The following is a 9,173-nucleotide window of genomic DNA, read 5'->3' on the forward strand; positions in this document are numbered from 1 at the left end:
GGAAGGAAGGAAGGAAGGAAGGCAGGCCCCAAGAAACTCCCATCTGTGTTAGAAAAATAATTGGCGCTCAAGAGAGACCGTCTCAGCAGTCCCAAGGAGTGCCAGTAGGTGGCACAATACCAAGGTGTTCCTGGATTGATCTCTTTATTGAAAGCATCCATCTTTTTTTTTTTTTTTTCCTATTGAAGTTTTGAAGTTACAATGTTTATTTTTAGTGTGGCTTGATGGGCTCCATCTGTATGTAATTTGACAATATTGAAATCAAATTCTGATACCTACTCACATGGATGTAAGCCCTATTAGATTTCAATTACCATTCACTCTGATCTGATTACAAGGCCTTAGCCAATCCAATGTCTAATAGGGAAACATTTAGATAATTCCAGCTGTCTGCAGTGATTACACGTGCTATCATTCTCACAGAGCGATTCGTGTAAAGACTGGGCCATAAAATTCACTGTGTCGGTAGAGACGAGGGGTGAGGCCTGACTGGCACCAGAACTCCATTAGCGAGTTTGTTATTGTGGTCTGACATTTAGGGGCACTTTTCATTAGAGAGGAAGATAGGAGGGTAGGGTGTTGACCCATTTAGCCCTGCTCCAGATACTTCAGAGTCTTCACCCTCAGTACTGTTTCACTTGGCAAAAGACTAGAGACAAGGCCGGGCCGTGGTGGCGCACGCCTTTAATCCCAGCACTTGGGAGGCAGAGGCAGGCGGATTTCTGAGTTCGAGGCCAGCCTGGACTACCCTGTGAGTTCCAGGACAGCCAGAGCTACACAGAGAAACCCTGTCTCGAAAAACCAAAAAAAAAAAAAAAAAAGACTAGAGACTTCCGCCAAGTCTCCTTTTCTTCTCAGTTAATTTAAATTGAACATAACCACACCCAAACTCACCTTCTACAAAGGCCTGGTTCTGGAGTGGAATAGGGTCTTGGGGCTCACTAGATACTAATTTCAATCCTGAGGAGTGTTGTTAGGTACAGCTGCACAACTGCCAGGGGTGCTGATGGTAGCTTCACTATAAAAGGGACACCAGGGGGACATCACCTTGCCAATCAGACTCCTAGTCTAAGGTACTAGGCAACAACAACAGAAAAATATCCCTGTCCCTAAAGAGTGTCAGACCCAAGGAAGTAACGTGCAGGTGACATCCTCATAAAGGTAAGATGGAGGTGAGACACCATATACAGGGGTGGGGTATAGAAAGCCATCCTCTGAGCTGGTCCACCAGAGCCAATTCAGTTCTAGAGAGAAAAAAGTCATCAGTGAGTAGTGACACACATCTTTAATCCAAGCATTCGGGAGACAGAGGCAGGTGGCTTTTTGTGAGTTCGAGGCCAGCCTGGTCTACAGAACTAATTCCAGGACAGCCTGGACTACACAGAGAAACCTTATTTCTCTAAGGGGAAAGAAACTAAAGGGGGTGGAGAAAAAAAAACCAGAAAACCCAAGGGTTTTGAAATCCACAATTTAATATTTTGCCTGACCACAGCCACCATTAGAACTACCTCAGTGACCTTCTGTAACCCCTCCAGGGTGCAGTCTTAGTATCTCCATTTGGTCCCAGTGTCTTTCACCGTGTCTTTCCCGCATAATGCTGTCATACACTCCCTCTGTCAAGCCCTGGGGAAGCACTTGTGCACATCTGTGTGTCCCACAGGAGGCCCAGCCTTCGCCCCTGCCTTTGCCCCTGCCTTTGCCCCTGCCTTCACGCTGGCTGGCTTTCTCCTTACTGTGCTGATTGAGAAACCCAGGACTTCTTGTGCTCATCCTCTTTGTGCTCACCGTCCTTCCAGCTCCCTGCAGTTAGGGACAGACTTGTGCTTGAACTAAAACAAAAGGAATAAAGAAAAAAGAGAGCAGCATTTTGAAAACACCAAATCTGTTGTCGCCTTGAGCTCTTTCCTGTGAGGCAGAGGTGATAAAGCTGGAGAGTTGTGTGCGCGCTTCCGGGGAGGGCTAGAAAGCAGAGCACCCTACTAAGTGCTGTTTCTGTGGTGCCTGTGGTTAGGCAGGGGCTGCATCAAGGATCTCCACTCATTTTTAGCACCAATTCAACACCCTCGAGACAGCAGCCCTGGCACATGTATCTCTATGCTAATTGTCACTTTTGGTGAAATGTGTCACCCAGGGAAGCCCCCTCAATCTGCTAGACCTGAAGCCGAGACAGTGGAACGCCACCTTGCTATAAAGCCTTTCCGGGAGTGTCTGCCAGAAATCTCATTGGAACAGTTGTCTGTGATCAGCGAACAGAGCCTGCACTGCCTCCATTTTTCTCTAGGATTTCCTGTCAGGAAACCTATCTAGGAAACAAATTGTTGTAGATATTATCTAATCAGAAAGCAAAAGCCATTCTTCATATACCAATGGGCTTCTCACTTGGAATTTAATTGCATTTATCTGTGTGTACTTTTAAACTAGGTCAAATGTTGAGGCCTGATAGTTTGTTAGACGTGCCCCTGCTTTTAAAAGCATCAATAAGGCTAGCTGATCGACCTCACTAGCTGGATTGGATATATAGGGCCTGTACCAAGACCTCCCTACTGGCCTCTCACCAACCAACCTAATCCGAGTCCCACCCCCTCCTTCTCAGTGTTCTGTCCTCAAAACATTGCTACCACAGAGACCCTGCTGAGGGACAGCCTCTGCCAGCCTTAGCGGTGCACACCTGTAACTCCAGCATGAGGAACACTGAAAGAAAAGAATCTTGAGTTTTGGGCCAGCCTGGACTAACAAGAATCTGTCTAAATTTTTAAAATTCAACGAGGATAATTATAAAATTACTAGAGCTTCTCCCTGAAAACTGAAGTTCACAGGAACAGAACAGCTGCAACAGTATTCAAGATCCTGACCGTTCGACCTCCTCTGAGTCACTCTTGAGAAACGGAGAGCCAATGTTTGTTACGTCTCAAATGGGGGACAAGCAACTGAGGTGCCTCTTTAATGTATCAAAGCAGATCTGGCCGCCAGGTTCTCCCAGCATCCCTCAGTCCCTACCTGTGCCAGGATACGGCTGACATACCCCACCCTCTACCCCAAACACCTCCAGCCCCTAGGGTGGGCTGCCCTTCTCCCTGATGGCCTACCCTATATAACCTAGACATTTTGGTACCTTTGACCTCCTGGCTGCTGTACCTGGTTCCTCTTTCTCCCCTTTCTCTTCCCCTCCCCACATGGCCCAGGGTCACGACCACTCTGGACTTCCCCAGATGTGTCTGCCTCTGGCTATGCTCTCCCACATACCTGTAATAAACTTTCTCCTCCGCCATACCCAGGAGCAGCCATGTCCTTCCTTTTCTTCTTTCTTTCTTTCTTTCTTTCTTTCTTTCTTTCTTTCTTTCTTTTTTTTCATTCAACAATACCTTGGGTTATCTTTAGATCTTTTTCATGACCATTTGCTGTCAACCTCTGCATCTGACAGAACATCTTCTCGGCTTTCTCATTTTCCTTTCAGTATGAGAGATTGAACCTGGGGCCATGAGAGGGCTAGGCAGGTGCTCTACTGTAGCTCCAGCCCTCTCTTGGCTTTTACTAAGACACTTGGAAAGTAGCGCTAAGCTTGAGAGCCCTCATCTCCACCGACTCTAAAGCTCAGAGGCGGGAAGGGCAGCTTCCGGTTCTTCTGGTCAGCTTGCCTTGCTGTTCCTACCTGAGGACCTCACACATGTGCTTTAGAAGCACTCATTTACAACGTTCTTTTCTGTGACTGAAGTTCATACAACTGTCTCCATGGAACTGTGTTATTTTGGTAACTGTGTTCCTTAGCCATGGCCACTCACATGTCACTGAGGACATCTTGGTTTGTTTGGCAGTACTAGAGACTGAACCCAAAGCCTTGTGCATGTCAGACAAATGCTCTACCCCCGAGATACACTCTGCCTTTGTATTCTGTTCAGAATATGCCATTTTCTTGTTTCTTTAAAGCAGAGTTTAATTTTGTTTACTTATTTATTTATATGAGTGTTTTGCCCATGTGTACGTATATGCACCAAATGTGTGTGATGCCTATGGAGGCCAGAAGAGGGCAGCAGATCTCCTGGAACTAAAGTTAGGGATGGTTGTGAGCTACCATACGTGTGCTGGGAACTGAACCTGGGTCCTTTACAAAAGCAATTAGTGCTCTTAACAATGGAGCCATTACTCCAGGTCCTGATTTGTCTCTTGTCCTAGAAAGTAGCAAGAAGTAAGGCCCTGGGATGTCATCTTAAGACCCAAGGAGTCTCCCTAATCCTGGGCTCTTCTTGGGAGATGATCACAGGCAACAGAGGAAGGAAGGAGGCCGGTACCAGAGGGGCTTACCTCTAGACAGGCAGGCTTCAACCTTCCTATGCTGCGTCTTTGTGTTGTGATGGCCCCCCAACCATAACATTGTTTACCTTGCTACGATTGTGATCTAAATATCTGATATGCAGTGACCCCCGTGAAAAGGTCGTTCAATCCCAGAGGGGTTGTAACCCACGGTTTGAGAACTTCTGCTCTAGTATCTTTTACTAATGTTGCAATCCAGAGTGCTTACAATAGGATGGTCTGGATTCTTGGGGGCATTGTTAATTAGCACCATCCTCTGAGTAGCCTTCCCTGCCTGCTGGGGCAGGGCGGGGTGGTGGTGGTGACAATTTACTCTCTTGAAGGCAGAAGCAGACCAGATAGCCTTTGCAGATAACCTCCGGGTGGAGGTGTGTTGAGAGTAAGATTTAAAACTGCATGGCCTAATCTGGCTTGTTCTTAAGCAGCCACTGTTCCCGACTAGACAAGGCCTGAGGCCAAGAGCAGCAGCGTCCTAGGCTCAGGCCGGCCAGAAGCAACAGCCCTGGCACCCACGATGCCAACTTGGTGGCTAGATCAGCCAGTCCACCACGCTGTCCACAATGCTTGGCTGAGCCCAGATAATACCCACCATCCTGTGGTACTCGGTAGAATGAAGACTCTTAATACTTAATGCCTATCCAATTGGTACATATACTTGGAAATGCTCAATTAACAAACTGCCCACACAATTAGAATTGTAAACCCAGTTAACTAACCTAGATATGAATAAATACCCGAGACTGCTAAAGACACTCGGACATCTCCAGCCATCTTCTCTTCTGCTCCTGCTCCTCCTCCTCCCTCTCCTCTTCCTCCATCTCTTCAATCCTCCCACATTAGCTCCTCCCAAGTTACCGAACTTTTTTTTTTTTGGGGGGGGGATATCCTGCTACAGAGATGAGTTGATTGGATGACAGACAAGAGGCAAAGGAACAGTCATGACAGGCACTTAGGAAGAAGAGATGTTCATGCCTTCAGAACATTCTCCCCACCCAACAGGACCCAATCCACACCCTGTACTGCTTAACGTGGAGTAAAAATGGCACCCAAGCAGTAACTCTTGGCAACGGGGCAACGGGACAACCCATGTCCAAAACAGGCTTTGAGAACTTGAGGACCCAGAAGAGGCCTGTGCACTAAGCATGGAAGGAGTCTTGGAAAGGTCCTGGAAGTAAGCTGACTGAGGTGGCTCTTGGACTCTTAGTGCTTAGTCCTTCCCAGGACCAGCGTTGGCGCTGAGAAGCAACGGGCAGTGGCTAAACCCCAGAAGAGAGAGCTATGAGTGCTGGCAAAGGAATTCATGATGTTCCTGAAGGTTGCAGCTCACTGGACGTTCTAGCCCAGAGAATGATAAGATAAAAATCTGTATCAGAAGCAGTAGTGTCACTGTATAATTGTAACTTTTTGTACCACCTAGTTAATCAATTAAATTTAAGACAGGGTCTCAGACATCCCAAACCTGGCCTCCAATTCACTATATTGATGAAGACGACCTTGAACTTGTGGTCATCCTGCTTCTACCTCCCATGTGCTGGGTTATACCTCTGTGCCATCACATCTGACTTCACTTCATACTGGAGATCAACCCCAGGGATTAATGTCTGCTAGGCAGTCATTCTGTCAGCTGAACTACACCCTCAGTCACAACAGCTTAAATTTTAAAACCACTAACTGATTTTTTTTTAATGTTCAAAATATGCCTGGTGTGGTGGAATATCCCTTTAACTCCAGCATTCAGGGGGCAGAGGCAAGCTGATCTCTGAGTTCTAGGCCAGCCTGGTCTACATAGTGAGTTCCAGGACAGCCAGGGCTACACAGAAAAACCCTGTCTCAAAAAAAAAAATCAAAATACAATGTACAATGTATGCAAATAACTTTATTATTAGAAGAAGAGGAGGAGGAGGAAGAGGAGGAGGAGGAAGAGAAGGAGGAGGAGGAGGAAGAGGAGGAAGAGGAAGAGGAGGAGGAGGAAGAGAAGGAGTAAGGACACTGTAACTGGAACCCAGTGGCTTTTTCATCTCAGCACTCTGGGTGTAGGAAATAATGCCAGGTAATCTCTGTGTGAGGCTAGCCTGATCTACACTGTGAGTTCCTCCCAGCCAGAGTTATACAGTGAGATTCATAAAATAAATAAATTAATAAAACTAGCAACAAACAGCAACAAAACCAACCACTGTAGGTTCTGGAGGGAAACCACAGAAACGGTAAAAAAAAAAATCAGGCTGGACTTGAACACTGGACCTGAGATCTCTTAGCTATGCCTGTGAGTTCTCAACTTTCTGAACCTCACCTTCCTTTAAAACAGAGAGAATGAGCTAGTCACATGGTTCATACTTTAATCCAAGCACCTACAAAACTGAGACAGGAGGATTGCTATGAGTCTGGGGCCAGCCTAGGGTACATAGTAGGTTCCAGACCAACCTGGTCTTCAGAAATAGACCCTGACTCAACAAAATTGAAAACAAAACACAACGAATTCTAAAACACACATGCACAGATAGGCATAGTAAGCCACTCCTGTCCCCCAAATGCTGACGCTGACCAGTGATGTAATGCCAGCACCCAGGAGGCTGTGGCAAGAGCCCTAAACTCAAGGGCAGTCTAGGCTACATATCGACAACTCTGTCATGCAGAAAAGTGGAAATAGATACTGATGGTGTTTGAGTAGTCAGTGGGCTGGGCTGACTGGTTACAGGCTTTAAGGGGATTGCTGCCAGGCAGAAAGAGGGCTTTCTTGGGTTTGTGATAAACGCCAAACTCTCTCTCCTCTCACCCATCCCTTCCTTAAGACAACGTGATTCCTCGAAGAAAAGTTATTCAAAAGTGGCCAGAAGATGTCACTGCAGACAGCACAGTGTGTACTGTGCGCCTCTTGGCAGCTGAATTTCATCTTGCCATCCAAGGAAAAGTCCCAACCTGCTTCTCTGGTAAGCCATGATTCTGCTTCTTCGTATGCACACCCCGATGCTGTGCCCCCATGTTTCTGTTCCTCAAGTCCAGCTTGATGCCCTCTAGATGTCCTGGGAACCTGGGGTGGAGCCGATGGCAGTGCCAACATGGAGATCGGATTCTTCAGGTCTTCCTTGCTCTCTCTCTCTTTTTTTTTGGGGGGGGGGGAGTTCGAGACAGGGTTTCTCTGTGTAGCCCGGGCTGTCCTGGAACTCACTCTGTAGACCAGGCTAACCTCGAACTCAGAAATCCACCTGTCTCTGCCTCCCAAGTGCTTGGATTAAATGTGTGCACCACCACTGCCCGGCCCTTGCAATCTCTTCACCATCAAATTCACGAAGCTCTTTCGTCCAGACCCATCCCCACGCTGACATTCTCATCCAACTTCCTCGTGACTCTTTGTATCCTGTTCCTCCCAGTCTGGCAAATTCACTCCGTTTTTGAAAATTATCTTCAAATGACTTAGTGATACCTGAATTCAACTCACTTTCTAAAAATATCAATGTTCTTAACAAAAGCATTCCCTGAACTTTAGCATGGAAACAGCCCTGGTCTATAGGAAATACTGAGCACCCCTGGGCCAAGCTGAATGACTTATCTTGAGGGAATATGACCGTCATGGGACTGGACTCCGACAGCTCCAACAGCCTAGCAACAAAGAAAAAAACATTCCAGGCCAATGTATGCCTCCCTTGCTCAGATCTTCCTGCCGTGACTCTTCCTAGTCTGTTCCCAACTTCCTTTTCATGTGAAGAAAACCTAGCTAAGCATTGCTTCCAGATTCTGTAACTTTACAGGCCCCCTGACCCACAGTAGCCCGAGAGATATGACTCTACTCCTCACCCAAGTGATGGGAACTCAGACAACAGTCCAGAAGAGGGGCCTGGAGCTGCTCACAGGAAAGGGCTGAGGTCACGTTTCCCTTACTCTGTGACCTAGAGCAATCTTTCAGAGACCTGTTTCTCTTTATCCAAACCTTTTCTCACACTTAGACTATGAGGGAGAGGGGCTTACACCCCCGAGGGAGTTTCTGGAAGCAGGCTGGGTTTATTATGCTCCTGGGGCTGAGAAGGATCAATGGCCCCTTTCCTAATTATACTGCCCACAGACAGGGACCTCGGTCTACATGAGACCTGGCAGCACCCAGCTTCTATGTACAGTCTGCCTTACTTCTAAGCCGCTGCCAATGTTCCCCTCCTCCCCCTTCTCCCCTGACTAAACTCAGAATGAATTTACACCTGAGAGCAGCAGAGGCACCTGCACGTGCTGAAGCCATGTGCTGTCACACCTCCACCACATTCCTGACCCAAGTGCTCCTCCCAGAACACAACAGAATTGAACAATCCTACGCACCTGAACCTGTTGCCTGGTTACTGTCAACAAGCAGAGAGGAGTGAGCCAGTACTGGCCAGGGCTGACACTGCGGCCTCCTCCTACCCCTGCAGCAACTTCCCCAGTGAGCAGAAGCCATGCTCGGGTGTTTACTGAAATAATGAGACGTCAAAGTAGATATAAGCAGTCCTGTGAAATATCAGAACAGTGTTGGACTTGTCGTGTCTTACAATGCAGGGTTTAAAGCCTGCTTTGGAGAAGGGACAACTCTTTTCAGGGTTCAGAGTCTCTAGTTCTAGCCTTGCCTGCCAGGAGCAACTTTGCACATTCTAAATGGACACACACAACAACAATACCAGCAGCAGCAACAACAAAACAAAAACAAAGACATAAAAGGCTGGAGAGATGGCTCAGTGGTTAGGACCCCTGATTGCTCTGCCAGAGGTCCTGGGTTCCGTCCCCAGCACTCATAAGCCAACTCTCAGCCATCTGTAACTCCAGTCTCAGTCTCAGAGGGGATCTTCTGGCCTCTGTGGGCAGTGCATACACAAGGTACACAGACATACACTCTGTCAAAACAAAAT

This window comes from Grammomys surdaster, unplaced genomic scaffold (assembly GCF_004785775.1).
Source record: "Grammomys surdaster isolate TR1022 unplaced genomic scaffold, NIH_TR_1.0 98, whole genome shotgun sequence".
Lineage (NCBI taxonomy): Eukaryota > Metazoa > Chordata > Mammalia > Rodentia > Muridae > Grammomys > Grammomys surdaster.